Source organism: Lacerta agilis, chromosome 7 (genome assembly GCF_009819535.1).
Source record: "Lacerta agilis isolate rLacAgi1 chromosome 7, rLacAgi1.pri, whole genome shotgun sequence".
Classification (NCBI taxonomy): Eukaryota; Metazoa; Chordata; class Lepidosauria; order Squamata; family Lacertidae; genus Lacerta; species Lacerta agilis.
The window spans coordinates 284,100-301,650 of NC_046318.1; positions in this window are offsets into that span (position 1 = coordinate 284,100).

Here is a 17,551-nt window from a genome sequence, read left to right on the forward strand (position 1 = left end):
TTTTGTCCTTAATTGTGGTAATCTTTGTACGAAATCTTCCTTTCATATCTCCAATTTTCTTGAACAAATCTCTGGTTTTTCCCATTCTGTTATTTTCCTCTATTTCTTTGCATTGCTCGTTTAGAAATGCCCTCTTGTCTCTCCTTGCTATTCTTTGGAAGTCTGCATTTAATTTCCTGTATCTTTCACGATCTCCCTCGCATTTCGTTTGCCTTCTCTCCCCCGCTATTTGTAAGGCCTCATTGGACAGCCACTTTGCTTTCTTGCATTTCTTTTTCCTTGGGATGGTTTTCGCTGCTGTCTCCTGTATAATGTTACGAGCCTCCATCCACAGTTCTTCAGGCACTCTATCCACCAAATCTAAATCCTTAAACCCGTTCTTCACTTCAACTGTGTATTCATAAGGAATTTGATTTAGATTGTATCTTACTGGCCCAGTGGTTTTTCCTACTTTCTTCAGTTTAAGCTGGAATTTTGCTATAAGAAGCTGGTGATCTGAGCCACAGTCAGCTCCAGGTCTTGTTTTTGCTGAGTGTATAGAGCTTCTCCATCTTTGGCTGCAGAGAATATAATCAATCTGATTTCGATGTTGCCCATCTGGTGATGTCCATGTGTAGAGTCGTCTCTTGTGTTGTTGGAAAAGAGTGTTTGTGATGACCAGCTTGTTCTCTTGACAGAACTCTATTAGCCTTTGCCCTGCTTCATTTTGAACTCCAAGGCCAAACTTGCCAGTTGTTCCTTTTATCTCTTGACTCCCTACTTTAGCATTCCAATCCCCTATAATGAGAAGAACATCCTTCTTTGGTGTCATTTCTATAAGGTGTTGTAAGTTTTCATAGAATTGATCGATTTCAGTTTCTTCAGCACTGGTAGTTGGTGCATAAACTTGGATTATTGTGATGTTAAAAGGTCTGCCTTGGATTCGTATCGAGATCATTCTATCATTTTTGAAATTGCATCCCAGTACAGCTTTCACCACTCTTTTGTTGACTATGAGGGCCACTCCATTTCTTTTACGGGATTCCTGCCCACAGTAGTAGATATGATAGTCATCCGAACTGAATTCGCCCATTCCTGTCCATTTTAGTTCACTGATGCCTAGGATGTCAATGTTTATTCTTGCCATCTCATTTTTTACCACATCCAGCTTTCCAAGGTTCATGGTTCTTACATTCCAGGTTCCTATGCAATACTTTTCTTTACAGCATTGGACTTTCCTTTCGCTTCCAGGCATATCAGCAACTGAGCGTCCTTTCGGCTTTGGCCCAGCCGCTTCATCAGCTCTGGATCTACTTGTACTTGTCCTCCGCTCTTCCCTAGTAGCATGTTGGACGCCTTCTGACCTGAGGGGCTCATCTTCCAGCGTCATATCTTTTATATGCCTGTTGTCTTTGTCCATGGAGTTTTCTTGGCAGGGATACTGGAGTGGCTTGCCAGTTCCTACTCCAGGTGGATCACGTTTGGTCCAAACTCTCCACTATGACCTGTCCATCTTGACCTGTCCATAGCTTCCCTGAGTAATTCAAGCCCCTTCGCCACGACAAGGCAGTGATCCATGAATTTCTTTTCTTTTAATTTCTTCCAAATTAAAAAGTCCCAAATGCTGCACCCTTTCCTCACAGGGAAGTTGCTCCATCCCTTAGATCATTTGATTGCCCTTTTGTGGACCATTTCCAACCCTGAAATATTCTTCTGGAGATGAGTAGGCAAGAACTGTCCACAGTATTCCAAATGCAGGCCCATCATAGATTTGTATAATGGCATTACGATAACAGCCATTCTATTTTAAATTCCTTTCCTAATGATCCCTAGCATGGAACAGACTCCATTTGAAGATCTCTCCCTCATCACAGTTGATGGGGAATATGAAGACGAGCAGCACAGTCAGTCCTCCAGGAATGTGCAAGTGACCTTGGAAGGGATAGCACATGGAAGAATCCTGACCAAGCCTATGAGGAGGCGTGTAGTGGTGATAGGGGATTCCCTACTGAGGGGTACAGAAGCAGTGATCTGTGGGCCTGACAAGATGTCTCGAGAGGTGTGCTGTCTCCCCGGGGCCAAGATCCAAGATGTAACAGAACAGCTGCAAGGAATCATAAAACCCACTGACAAATACCCCTTCCTTTTGGTCCATGTGGGAACCAATGACACTGCAAGCCATAGCCTCCAGAAGATCAAAAGTGATTATGAGGCTCTGGGCAGGAAGTTGAAGAATTAAATGCACAAATTGTCATCTCATCTGTCCTCCCAGTTGAACGACGTGGCCCAGGGAGAGAGGGAAAAATAGGGGAAGTGAACAACTGGCTTCGCAAATTGTGCCAGCAGGAACGGTTTGGATTCTTAGATCAAGGTCTGCAGTTTCTTGAAGATGGACTTCTGGCAAGTGATGGGCTGCACCTCACAAGGGTTGGGAGGAATGTTTTTGCCAAGAATCTCAAAAACCTCATCAGAAGTGCTTTAAACTGACTTATGTGGGGGAGGGAGACAGTAGTCCTGAAGGTAGGAGTCTATCAAGTGCTGAAGATGATCATCCAAATGCCAAGGAACAAATGGAGCAAACAGCCTGCAGACCTAGTGGTGGGAAGAAAAAATCCTTAAATAAGAGACATGGGGGAATGATCAATGGTCTTCAATGTCTGTATACAAATGCACAGAGCATGGGAAATAAACAAGATGAACTTGAGCTCTTGGTACAGCAAACTAAATACGACATAAAAGCATCACTGAAACCTGGCGGGATGAGTCTCATGATTGGAATGTAGTAATAGAGGGATACAATCTATTTCAAAGAAGTAGACCAAACAGGAAAGGAGGAGGAGTGGTGTTATATGTCAGGGATGTGTATACTGGTGAAGAGATCCAGGATTTAAAACTTCAAAGCCAAACTGAGAGTATCTGGGTCAAAATTAAGGAAGAGAAAAGTAACAGTGATCTCATTATGGGAGTTTACTACAGATCCCCAAGCCAAACTGAGGACACAGGTGATGCCTTCCTGGAACAGATGACCATGCATTCAAAAGGAAGTGAGATAGTAGTAATGGGGGATTTCTTCTTATTTTTTTTTTAAGATTTTCCAATTAAAAGCACAAATCATTACAAGTGTGCTGGCCCCAAGGGTTTGTCCATGAAGCGAGGTCCAAGTCCAGTCCTGGGTCTAGGGGTCCAAAGGAGGTCAATCCGGCGGGGAGCAAGGCAGGGAGCAGGTCAAGGTCCAAGGCAGGTTCAGGCACAAGGTTGCAGGTTGAGCACACGCTTGCAACTAAGTTGCTCACGCAACTTGGGCTGGGTCTGGCTGGCTTTTATCTGGCCCTATGCTTAGGGCGGTCCCGATCCTCCGGAGACTCGCCTCTCCTCCGGGCCTGGAGGCGAGCACTCCTCCTGCAGACACTTAACTCCCTTCGCCTCTCTGCCCTGAGCCTCTGTAGCTCAGGAGAGGCTGGTGGGTTACTAGACCCAGGGGATGCCTCCGCTTCTTCTGAAGAGGCTGGGAGTGGAGCACCTGCAGGCAATGAGTCCCCCCTCCCATCAGGAGCCAGAGCAGACTCTGCTGATGCCTGCACCTGGGGATCCAGCACAGGTGGGGATCCTTCAGGCTCAAGCCCTGGCCCCGGCTCAGCTGGTTCTGGAGGCGGGGAATCCTGTGCAGGCTGGGATCCCTCAGGTTCAGCATCAGAGTCTGACTCCCAGGCCATCACACCATCCCCCCTCCCAGGCCTCCCCCTCAACCGAGGGGCCGGACCAGGCTTGCTGGGGTAAGCTGCATGGAAATCACGGAGGCAGGCAGGTGCGTGGACGTTTCCCGCTGGTTCCCATGAACGATCCTCAGGCCCATACCCCTTCCAGTCGATGAGGTATTGGAGCTTCCCCCTGCGGTATCGTGAGTCGAGAATGCGCTCCACCTCGTACTCAGGCTCCCCCTCAACCAAAACTGGCTGCGGTCGTGGATTGTCCGGGTGGAACTCGTCGGGCGGGGCGACTGGACTAAGTAGGGACCGGTGGAATACTGGGTGAACCTTGAGCGATGGAGGTAACTGGAGGCGAAACGCCACCGGCGACACCTGCGCAGTGATGGTGAAAGGGCCGGCAAATCGTGCATCCAGCTTTCGTGAGGGCCGAGAAGGATGCAGGTGACGGGTGGAGAGCCACACCCGATCGCCAACACGGAGTTCTGGCCCCTCCTGACGATGTCGGTCAGCCTGGGCCTTGTATGCGTCCTTGGCTTGGCGCAGTTGCTCCATCAATAATTGTTGCTGGGACTGAAGCTCCTGAAGCCAGTCTGTCACTGCGGGGACCGCGGAAGCTGGCAGCACGTCCGGGAACAAACGTGGATGGTAGCCGTAGGAGGCCTGGAACGGGGTCTGCTGGGTGGAGGCGTTCACTGCATTGTTGTAGGCGAACTCCGCCAATGGCAAGTGATCGACCCAGTCATCCTGCTGAAAGCTGCAGTAGCACCGGAGGTACTGCTCCAACACCGCATTTGCCCGTTCCGTCTGGCCATCGGTCTGCGGGTGGTGGGCCGAAGATAGACAGACCTCCGTCCCAAGGGTCTGGTGCAGGGCTCGCCAGAAGTGGGATGTGAACTGGACGCCGCGGTCAGAAACCACACGCTCGGGCAGGCCATGCAGGCGGAAGATGTGCTGCAAGTACAGCTGCGCCGTTTCCTTAGCTGTGGGTATGGATGGGCAGGGGGCACAGTGCACCATCTTAGTGAAATGGTCCGTGAAAACCAGGAGGCAGGTACAGTGACGAGATGGGGGCAAGTCCACCACAAAGTCCAGCGAGACCGTGTGCCAGGGACGCGGTGGGACTGGTAATGGCTGGAGCAGACCGGGGGGTCGCCCGGTAGGACCCTTGGCCCGCCGGCAGACGTCGCAACCAGCAACATAGCGTGCCACATCAGCCTTCAGGCGGGGCCACCAGAACTCCCGGCTTATCAGATGGGTGGTCCGGTACCGCCCAAAGTGCCCTGCTGCTGGGGCATCGTGGGACATCTGGAGAACCTCAGCCCGCAATGGTCCTGGTGGGATGTATAGACGACCCTGGTGCAGCAGTAGGCCCTGGTGCAGGGCCAGCCCCGGATATCGAGGGCATGACCCGTCAGACAGTTCCCGGAGCCGTTCCTGTGTCCAAGCGTCGACCCGTTGCTGTTCTCGCACCCGAGCCTGCAGCGGCTTGGCCTCCTGAGTGGCCAGGAATGCGGCTGGTGGTAAGATAGTCGTCGGTACTGCCTGCTGTACAGTGTCTGCGACGTCCTCAGGTTTCCGGGACAGGGCATCCGCTTTCCGGTTTTGGGAGCTAGGGATGTAGCGGATCCGGAACTGGAACCGGGAGAAAAACAGCGCCCACCGGATCTGCCTTTGGTTCAACTTGCGGGTGGTCTGGAGGTACTCCAGATTCCGGTGGTCCGTTCTCACTTCCACCGGGTGTCGTGCCCCCTCAAGATGATGGCGCCAGACCTCAAAGGCCACCTTGATGGCCAGTAGTTCCCGCTCCCACACGGTATAGTTACGCTCCGCCGGAAGGAGCTGCCGGGAGTAGTAAGCGCAGGGTAACAGTGGCGCATCGGGTCCGTGTTGCTGAGACAGGATGGCACCGAGAGCCGTACTGGAGGCATCAGTCTCCACCACGAAGGGACGAGAGGGATCAGGATGCTGTAAAATCGGCGCCCTCTGGAAACAGGCTTTCAACCCCTGAAATGCCACTTCAGCCTCCTCATCCCAGGAGAAGGGCGTCTTGGGGCGCAGCAGTCGGGTTAATGGGGTGGTGCGATGAGCATAATCTGCAATGAAGGTCCGGTAATAGTTGGCGAACCCTAGGAACCGCTGTAAGTCCTTGCGGTTCCGGGGCGCTGCCCACTCTCGAACCGCAGCCACCTTCCCAGGGTCCATCTGCACCCCGTCAGGGGAGAGTCGGTGTCCAAGGAAGTCCACTGACCGCTGGTGGAACTCGCACTTGCTGAGCTTGGCGTACAGGCGGTGCTCCCGCAAGCGCTGCAACACGGACCGAACATGACTCTCGTGACGGGCTGGATCACGGGAATAAACCAGAATATCATCTAGGTACACCACCACGTATTTGTCTAGCAAGTCCTGGAACACGTGGTTGATGTACCGTTGAAACACGGCGGGCGCGTTGCATAATCCGAACGGCATAACCAGGTATTCAAACTGCCCATACCGGGTCCCGAATGCAGTCTTCCACTCGTCCCCGGCACGGATCCGAATCAAGTTGTAGGCCCCTCGGAGGTCCAGTTTGGTGAACATCTGCGCCCCCTGCACCCGCTCCAGCAATTCTGCAATAAGGGGCAAGGGGTACCGGTCTGGGATGGTGATCTTATTCAGGGCCCGGTAGTCATGGCAGAGGCGAAGCTCCCCACACTTCTTCTTAACGAAGAGTACAGGAGCGGCAGTGGGTGAGGTAGAGGGTCTAATGAACCCACGTTCCAGGTTCTTGCGAAGGAAGTCCTGCAAAGCTTCACGCTCTGGCTCCGAAAGAGAATATAGGCGGCTCACAGGCAGGGGCGCCCCAGGCTGTAGGTCTATGCCGCAGTCGAAGGACCGATGAGGCGGCAGCTTGTCTGCTCCCTGTTCCTCGAACACGTCTAAATAGTCCTGGTACACGGCAGGGAGCGTTGACACAGCCTGCCCCATGGGGGCAGCTGCTACTAACTCGGACTGAGCACGGGAACCCGGGTCTGGGAAGCGTACAGTCCGATTGACCCAGTCGATCTGAACATTGTGTGACTCCAGCCAGTCCATCCCAAGCACCAGGGGAAACCGGGGCATGGTGGCAATGTCCAGGGTTCGCACCTCCCGGTGCTGCTGGTAGCACAGGACCAAGGGCTGGGTCTCCCGAGTAACAGCGCCCGAGCGTAATAGCCGTCCATCAATTGCCTCCACCTGTACTGGTTCCGGCTTGTTCTGAAGCGGCACCTGATGCTGAGTGGCGAAGGCAGAGTCCATATAGGAGCGGGTTGCCCCCGAATCCACCAGAGCGTGGGTGAGAATCCAGGGCCCACCGGGGGGGTATAGACGCACCGGTATCATGAGGTGTTGCAATTCCACTGGTGAGGGCCCATCATGCGATGCTTGGGTCCCCAGGTAGCCTGGGCCCTCGGCTACTGGGGTTGGCAGTTTTCCCTGCGGCTGGCGTTTCTCAGGGCAGGTTCGGGCGTAGTGTCCACTCCCACCGCAGTAGAGACACAGGTTCCCCTCCCGACGCCGAGTCTTTTCTGAGGGGGAGAGGCGAGGCCGCGCTGCCCCGAGCTGCATCGGCTCCTCCAATGACTCAGCTCTGGCCACGGAACTGCAGGGAAGCACCGGCGCCGGGAGCCCGGAGTGCCGGCGGCCCCGGGCCTGGCGACGGTCCTCCAACCGATCGTCTATCTGCAGACTCCATTGGATGAGGGCATCCAGTGTGGCAGGGCGATCCAACGTGGCCAGCTGATCCAGTATCTCGTCTGAAAGTCCCTCGAGATACTGGTCCCGCAGGGCAGAGTCGTTCCAGGTCAAGTCCTGCGCCAGCAGCCGAAATTCCGTGGCGTAGGTGGCCACTGTGGACTTGCCCTGTTTCAACCGCCGAATTGCCCGATTGGCTTGACTCCCCTTCTGAGGGTTGGCGAACGTGGTTTCCAGATGATTGCAAAACCCCGTATAGTCTGTCAGCAAGGGGGAGTCTTGCCGGAGCAGCGGCAACGCCCACTTGGCCGCCTGGTCCTTCAGCAAGCTGATCAGGAAGTGCACCTTGGTGCGGTCGTCGGGGAAATCCCGAGCTCGCCCCTGAATATACAGCTTGGCCTGGGCGAGAAACATGGGAAAGCTGGCTGGGCACCCATCAAATTTCTCTGGCAGGGCCACTGGGTACTTGCCAGGAGCTGGGGCGGCGGCCCCAGGAGCCGGTAGGGCATCCAAACGCTGCTGAAGCGCCGTAACCGCATTGCTTAGCTGCTGCACGGTGTGGGTCAAGGCCTGGTTCTCCTGGGCCAATGCCACTAGCGTAGCCGCCTGGTCTGCCATGGCTACTAGTTCCTCCCGAACGCACCCCAGCGAAGGGGGAGTGCGGGTGTGGCGTGAGCAAACTGTGCTGGCCCCAAGGGTTTGTCCATGAAGCGAGGTCCAAGTCCAGTCCTGGGTCTAGGGGTCCAAAGGAGGTCAATCCGGCGGGGAGCAAGGCAGGGAGCAGGTCAAGGTCCAAGGCAGGTTCAGGCACAAGGTTGCAGGTTGAGCACACGCTTGCAACTAAGTTGCTCACGCAACTTGGGCTGGGTCTGGCTGGCTTTTATCTGGCCCTATGCTTAGGGCGGTCCCGATCCTCCGGAGACTCGCCTCTCCTCCGGGCCTGGAGGCGAGCACTCCTCCTGCAGACACTTAACTCCCTTCGCCTCTCTGCCCTGAGCCTCTGTAGCTCAGGAGAGGCTGGTGGGTTACTAGACCCAGGGGATGCCTCCGCTTCTTCTGAAGAGGCTGGGAGTGGAGCACCTGCAGGCAATGAGTCCCCCCTCCCATCAGGAGCCAGAGCAGACTCTGCTGATGCCTGCACCTGGGGATCCAGCACAGGTGGGGATCCTTCAGGCTCAAGCCCTGGCCCCGGCTCAGCTGGTTCTGGAGGCGGGGAATCCTGTGCAGGCTGGGATCCCTCAGGTTCAGCATCAGAGTCTGACTCCCAGGCCATCACAACAAGGTTACATTTTTCATGACTCCCCCCTCTCCCACCGAGGGGAGCTAAATACCCAGACCCCACTCTCACAGGATCAACTAAAATCATTTCACTTTTAATCACATACAATATTAAAATCATTGCTTAGTCCCAACCCCCCTCCCGGGTCAGGAAATCATATATCCAATCTTTTGCACTGACTTCCCCAGATCCCCCCCTGCTGACTCCATAATAACAGTAGTAATGGGGGATTTCAACTATCCTGATATTTGTTGGATGTCAAACTCAGCCAAGAGCGTAAGGTCGAACAGATTCCTCACTGGCCTTGCAGACAATTTCATTGTCCAGAAAGTGGGAGAAGCAACAAGAGGATCACCCATTTTAGATCTGGTCCTAACCAATATTGATGACCTGGTTAGTGGGGTAGAAGTGGCAGGATCATTAAGTGGGAGTGATCGTGCTCTTCTGGAGTTTATTTTACAGCAGAAAGGAGCAACCAAGCATACTAAGACTCAAATTTATTGACTTTAAGAAAGCCGACTTCCGAAAACTTAGGGAAACGCTGGGTGAGATCCCATGGTCAGTAATACTAAAAGGGAAGGGAGTTCATGATGGATGGGAGTTTGTTAAAAGGGAGATATTAAAAGCACAACTTCAAACAGTACCAATGAGACGAAAACATGGAAGGTGCCTAAAGAAGCCGGGGTGGCTATCTAAAGAACTTTTAACTGATTTAAGATTTAAAAGGGATATGTACAAAAAATGGAAAGGGGGCTTGCTAGAGAGGTTAAAAGCAATAAAAAGGCATTTATGGGAACAGTGGGGTCACTTAGAGGAGAAGATGGTGAAATGCGAACAGGGGACAGAAAAAGGGCAAAACTCCTCAATGCCTTCTTTGCATCAGTCATCTCCAAAAACGAAAACAATGCCCAACCTGAAGAATATGGAGCAGATGATTCAGCAGGGGAAACACAGCCCAGAATAAGTAAGGCGCTAGTACAAGAATACTTGGCTAGTTTAGATGTATTCAAGTCTCCAGGGCCAGATGAACTACATCCAAGAGTATTAAAAGAACTGACAGAGGTGATTTCAGAACCACTGGCGGTAATCTTTCAGAATTCCTGGAGAACAGGTGAAGTCCCAGCAGACTGGAGAAGGGCAAATGTTGTCCCTATTTTCAAAAGGGGGGAAGAGAGGACCCAAACAATTACTGCCCAGTCAGCCTGACATCAATACCAGGAAATATTTTAGAGCAGATCATTAAGCAAACGGTCTGTGAGCACCTAGGAACGCTGTGATCACTAAAAGTCAGCATGGGTTTCTGAAAAATAAGTCATGTTAGACCAATCTGATCTCATTTTTTGACAGAATTACAAGCCTGGTAGATGAATGGATGTAGCCTATCATGATTTCATCAAGGCCTTTGACAAGGTGCCCCATGATATTATTGTAAAGAAGCTGGTAAAATGCAGGCTAGACAATGCTACCATTCAGTGGATTTGTAACTGGCTGACTGACCAAACCCAAAGGGTGCTCATCATTGGCTCCTCTTCATCCTGAAGAGAAGTGACTAGTGGGGTGCCACAGGATTCTGTCTTGGGCCCAGTCTTATTCAACACTCAGACACAGACCTGGAAAGCCCAGAACTATGCCTAGACTGAAATGGGTCTGAGTTAAATCTAGATCTCTTTCCTCAAGAGTAAATCCCATTTCACCTAGGCTGGTCAACACATGCATGAGAAGGAGCTGGCAGTGGTAGAACGGATTGCACTATTCAGGTAAAAGGTAAAGGTAAAGGATTCCTGGAACTTTAATGTCGCGGGCCCTTCGCCCTGTACAGCCCACCCCCGGACGTTTTACGGTCTATGAGTGCTGCACCAACGACAAACAGTCCCCAGCTGCAGCCCTTCAGACTACTAGCTGGATCCTGCTTACTTCATTCACCACAGACGAGGATATTGTGAACTAAAAAGATGTTTATTGCGTACAAAGCTTGTGGTTGCTGATAAATAAAAGGTTGTTCAATAAGCTTATAACAGTTGTCCTATACCGGCCTAATACCTCTAAATATTACCGGCCTAATACCTCTAATAGTAAACTAAATATCAATAACAATGCGTTTCACAATCTCTTTATCCTCTCTGCTAACATCCACCTAAGACTCTAAACTCCCAGCTCTATCTCTTGACTCACACTTCAACTTCAACTCCCCGTACTTAACTTCAACTCCTCCTGCCCATACTTCAACTCTAACTAACTGACTTACTGACCACTGGGAGGGGTGTTTTATACCCAGGCTGAGCCCGCCCCTGAGGGTTCTAACTGTCAGAAAAGTTAACCCCTACCTGGCATTGGGCTAGTTCTCCACATACCTCCCTCCTTTTTAGGTTTGTATCAGAGGAGTTACTAGCCAAAGTATCCCTCTGATACAAACAACATTTTTAAACATTAACATAAACAAACATTTTCTATGCTTACTAACCTTAACTCCACATATCATACAGGCATAATATTTGGGTTTTTCACATTATATACAATAGTTCATGCAGCGTTAGGTCTTTATTGCAAGAAAAACCGTAACTGTCCATTAACCTTTGTCTTTGGGTCTTCATTATAAGGCGTCTGCGATGATGTTTAGGATCCTTTCACGCTCCTTATCGTCCTTAACCGTCGCAAGAAGTATCTTTCTCTGGGCACCAGTCTTTTCTCTGCCATACGTGATGGGATGTAAGCTGTCTTCCTCGGCCAGATGACACAGTCCCATTCCGATCCCTGCACTCGAGGCGTCTGTAACGATTGTGGATCCCAAGCTGGGTAGAGTCCTTGTCTCTCAGGGCCAAAAGCGCTCTTAGTTCAACCTCTCCCTCCTTCAGGATCTCTGTTAAATGTTTAAGCTCGCAGACTTGTACACACATCTCCATGTTATCATAAGCTGCATAAACACTGGTTGTCTGGTTTTTAAATGCACTGGGAACTATTTTCAGAAGTTTGTGGATATCTTCTTTTTTAGTCAGCTTGCTGAAGCTTTCTAGACAAGCGTGATCACTTAATAAAAGTAGGCTAAAAAGCTCTGATTGCTTATTGCTCATAGCAATCTCCCTTGTTGTCAGTTCATCTTTGGTCTGTATTGATTTATCAGTTCCCACTTCGAGCAATTTTAAGACTACTTTTGTATGCCTTTGACGTGGTAGTCCTGTTAATGCTGTGTAACCACATTCATTTTGGACATTTATTTGTGTTGCATGAGCAGCAGGGTACCCATCCTCCCACCACACAATCTCTAGTGTAGGAAACACTTTCACTTTCATAGAAAGTCGATGGGACCCCATGCCAGCTATAACTTCTAGCACGTCTTTCTTTCTATCTTTCCAACTGATGAATGGTTTATCATAAATTTGACTAGTTGTTCTAACTGATCTCACAGATAGGTCACTGGTCATATTGCAGGTAGACACTCCTTTACCAATATCACAGGCTTTTTCAACAACGTGACTACTGTAGTCTAGATTGGGTTCATGGTTTAGGGACTGGGTTGGGTTTATCATATTCTTATGCATGACCTGCCTCCCTTCACCATGCTGAATTATATTGTTTATATCATTCATTTTTGAAATGATCTTACAAGGACCTTCCCGTGTCAGTTGTAACTGGTCACTGTTTACTGGTCTGATTAATAAAATATCTCCTGCCAGTTCTAGTGATCGTTTGAGAGTGTTTTGCAATTTGAATAGGTAGTCCACTACATTAAATCGCGCTACAAGGCCATTGGTCTGTGGGTGCTCAAGGGTACTGGTTATATGTTTTATCCCACACCTCTCCCACAAACGCTGCATCAGTTTAGAGGTAAATGAGGCTCCAAGGTCTGTCACGATCTGTTCTGCAAACCCTAGCCGACACATATAACTTATTAGAGCTGAAGCCACTGTTTCAGTCTCTATGTTTCGTAACGGATTCGCTTCTGGATATTCTATTGCTAAACGTTGGAAGGGTTGTGATATTATAGGCAAGGGGCATAATTGTGCTTTCGTTTTATCTTGCCCATGTCCTTGTAATTGGCAAGTATGGCACGTTCGACAAAATAACTTTATTTGCTTGCCCATCCCAGGCCAAAAGAAATTTTGGGACACCCTTTGTTTGGTTCTGGTGATTCCCAAGTGACCTCCAAAGATACTGCCATGTGCATGTTGTATTATCTTGGTTCTGAATTCAGTAGGTACTATCAGTTGCCTGTGGATCTCATTACCCCCTCTATTAGGCTTTAAAAGAATCTCTCTGTATAGCAACCCATTGTTGACTATAAACCGCTCCGGGCTTTCCGGGGTTAATACTGTATTCAAGGTTGTGGCTTGAAAATACTTCTGTAAATCTGTATCTAGTTTCTGCTTGGCTGCAAAACTAGCTGCTTGACTATTTGTAACTGGCATTATACTTGTATCTTGTGTCAGTTCAGCAATTGTATCAGGCCTTTCCTCCTGAGGTAACTGTCGCAGTTTTTGTGCCCTAGTTATTACAAAGGCACTCTGTACATGGTCAAGTAGATCCCACCCGATTAACATTGGAGCTGGGATTTCTGGTGAAACTGCTACTTGCCATTTTCCAGACCATTGTTTATATGTCAGATTAACTAGTGCGACTGGCAAGATTTCTGGCTGTTTTGATATTCCTTTTAAACTGATTGTTTTGCCTTTAATAAAGTCTTCTGGCTTTAACAAATCAGGATGTACAATACTAATCTGAGACCCTGTGTCTTTTAAGCCTTTATATTGTTTACCATTCACCCAAATTTCTTCTCCTGTTTTGTATAATAACATGTCATCTTGTTGAATTATATAGCACCTCACAACTTGGGCCACTGGTAACTCCTCAGCCTGTTCTCTAGACTGGGCCTCGGTTGCCGTGGCAACCATGTTGGCAGTTGGCTCTGTCTCCACAGTTTGGACACAATATGTCTGCTTCTGAGGGATATTATTTACACTCTTAGTTCTGAGTTCAGTTCTACAGTCCAATTGTCGATGGCCTTTTCTCCCACATTGCCAACAGATTAATTCAGGCCTTTTACCCTCACTATATTTATTTACTTTTCCCTCAGTCCCCCCCGTTGTCATAGGCGTGTTATGGGGAACATTTGCATTGGCGGGAAAAATTTTCTTGGCAGTTTCTGTGGTAAACTTTGTGGGCTGTTGCATTCTCTTAAACTTATTTGTTTCCCACTGTTTGTCCTTATATTTTGGGGCATCATAAGCGTGTTCTCGGATTTCATTTATTTCATCTGCCAGATTAGCAGCTTCCAGGATGGTTTTAGGGCGTCTTTCTTTAATTAAATACTTCAGATGGCTATTAATCGTGTCATAAAATTGTTCTAATGCGATCACCTCTTTTATTTTCGCCACAGAATCAGCACCCTCCTGTTCTAGCCACTTGTTTAAATAATTTGTAGTTTTAGCTCCTAGTTGAGCAAATGTTTCCTCTCGCACCTTTTTTATTGTTCTAAACTTTTGTCTCAGTTGTTCTGCAGTAATTCCGAATCTCACATAAACCAACTGTTTAAATGCTTCAAAATCTTTGGATTGATCAGATGGCATTTGAGAATAAATCTCTGTTAATGTTCCACTAATACGAGCTCTCAGTATTTGCATTTTCTCCTCATCTTTTACTTCAAAATCTTCGCAAGCCCTCTCAAAAGAAATGATAAACGCTTCAGGATCGTCTTTATCTTTGAAGTCAGGGAATCTTTTTAAATCCACCCTGCTAGGATTTTGTGTAGAACTATTGTTGTTGTTTCTATTTTCTACAGCTGATAATTCAAGTCTTTTCATTTCTAATAAATATTCTCTTTCCTCCCTTTCTCTTTCTCTCTCAATAGTTAAGGTCATTTCTTTCTCTTTCAGTGCTATTGCCTCTCTTTCTCTCTCTCTCTCTCTTTCAATATTTAAGGTCATTTCTTTCTCTTTTGCCTCAGCTTGTAATTTTAATTCTAATTCCTTCAGTTTATATTCTTGTTCTAGTTTCCATTTCTCAAATTCCTCTGAGGCTTTAAAACTCGTCCCCTCAGTAGGATTTTTGTTAACTGTTTCAGTACTGGTTTCCTCAATCTGGGAAACCCCATTTTCTTCTTCAGAGCTTTCTACTTGTGAGTCCCTAAGAGCTGTTTTAGTCTTTCTAGGTGGCATTTTCTAGTTATTTGGTGGTATTATCTTTGTACTTAAATCAAGGATGTTTCAGTTAAACTATTTCTTCAGGCTCAGTTTCCACAGTTTAGGTCCAAAGTCACGCCTAAAGTTACCTCAGTGCACTCTATCCAGCGTACTTTTCCGACCTCTCACTATAAACCTTTCTGCCTGAAATAGTTTAATGTCGCGGGCCCTTCGCCCTGTACAGCCCACCCCCGGACGTTTTACGGTCTATGAGTGCTGCACCAACGACAAACAGTTCCCAGCTGCAGCCCTTCAGACTACTAGCTGGATCCTGCTTACTTCATTCACCACAGACGAGGATATTGTGAACTAAAAAGATGTTTATTGCGTACAAAGCTTGTGGTTGCTGATAAATAAAAGGTTGTTCAATAAGCTTAAAACAGTTGTCCTATACCGGCCTAATACCTCTAAATGTTACCGGCCTAATACCTCTAATAGTTAACTAAATAGCAATAACAATGCGTTTCACAATCTCTTTATCCTCTCTGCTAACATCCACCTAAGACTCTAAACTCCCAGCTCTATCTCTTGACTCACACTGCAACTCCAACTCCCCGCACTTAACTCTAACTCCTCCTGCCCATACTTCAACTCTAACTTCAACTGCCTTACTGACCACTGGGAGGGGTGTTTTATACCCAGGCTAAGCCCGCCCCTGAGGGTTCTAACTGTCAGAACACTTAACCCCTACCTGGCATGAGGCTAGTTCTCCACATACCTCCCTCCTTTTTAGGTTTGTATCAGAGGAGTTACTAGCCAAAGTATCCCTCTGATACAAACAACAGTTTAAAACATTACTATAAACATTACATTTTAACTCTTACCTATATTACCTAACTATAGCATAAACAGTTATATCTCCAGTAAAAGTACATATAGTTGTGAACATTATATACAATAGTTCATGCAGCATTAGGTCTTTATTGCAAGAAAAACCGTAACTGTCCATTAACCTTTGTCTTTGGGTCTTCATTATAAGGCGTCTGCGATGATGTTTAGGATCCTTTCACGCTCCTTATCGTCCTTAACCGTCGCAAGAAGTATCTTTCTCGGGGCACCAGTCTTTTCTCTGCCAAACGTGATGGGATGTAAGCTGTCTTCCCCGGCCAGATGACACAGTCCCATTCCGATCCCTGCACTCGAGGCGTCTGTAACGATTGTGGATCCCAAGCTGGGTAGAGTCCTTGTTTCTCAGGGTCAAAAGCTCTCTTAGTTCAACCTCTCCCTCCTTCAGGATCTCTGTTAAATGTTTAAGCTCGCAGACTTGTACACACATCTCCAGGTCATCATAAGCTGCATAAACACTGGTTGTCTGGCTTTTAAATGCACTGGGAACTATTTTCAGAAGTTTGCGGATACCTTCTTTTTTAGTCAGCTTGCTGAAGCTTTCTAGGCAAGCGTGATCACTTAATGAAAGTAGGCTAAAAAGCTCTGATTGCTTATTGCTCATAGCAATCTCCCTTGTTGTCAGTTCATCTTTGGTCTGTATTGCTTTATCAGTTCCCACTTCGAGCAATTTGAAGACTACTTTTTTATGCCTTTGACGTGGTAGTCCTGTTAATGCTGTGTAACCACATTCATTTTGGACATTTATTTGTGTTGCATGAGCAGCAGGGTACCCATCCTCCCACCACACAATCTCTAGTGTAGGAAACACGTTCACTTTCATAGAAAGTCGATGGGACCCCATGTCAGCTATAACTTCCAGTACGTCTTTCTTTCTATCTTTCCAACTGATGAATGGTTTATCATAAATATGACTAGTTGTTCTAACTGATCTCACAGATAGGTCACTGGTCACATTGCAGGTAGACACTCCTTTACCAATGTCACAGGCTTTTTCAACAACGTGACTACTGTAGTCTAGATTGGGTTCATGGTTTAGTGACTGGGTTGGGTTTTTCATATTCTTATGCATGACCCGCCTCCCTTCACCATGCTGAATTATATTGTTTATATCATTCATTTTTGAAATGATCTTACAAGGACCTTCCCGTGTCAGTTGTAACTGGTCACTGTTTACTGGTCTGATTAATAAAATATCTCCTGCCAGTTCTAGTGATCGTTTGAGAGTGTTTTGCAATTTGAATAGGTAGTCCACTACATTAAATCGCGCTACAAGGCCATTGGTCTGTGGGTGCTCAAGGGTACTGGTTATATGTTTTATCCCACACCTCTCCCACAAACGCTGCATCAGTTTAGAGGTAAATGAGGCTCCAAGGTCTGTCACGATCTGTTCTGCAAACCCTAGCCGACACATATAACTTATTAGAGCTGAAGCCACTGTTTCAGTCTCTATGTTTCGTAACGGAATCGCTTCCGGATATTTCGTCGCAAAATCTACATTAGTCCACAAATAATGATTTCCCCTGCGACTGGCTTTTGGCAGTCGTCCAATAATATTAACTGCTAAACGTTGGAAGGGTTGTGATATTATAGGCAAGGGGCATAATTGTGCTTTCGTCTTATCTTGCCCATGTCCTTGTAATTGGCAAGTATGGCACGTTCGACAAAATAACTTTATTTGCTTGCCCATCCCAGGCCAAAAGAAATTTTGGGACACCCTTTGTTTGGTTCTGGTGATTCCCAAGTGACCTCCAAAGATACTGCCATGTGCATGTTGTATTATCTTGGTTCTGAATTCAGTAGGTACTATCAGTTGCCTGTGGATTTCATTACCCCCTCTATTAGGCTTTAAAAGA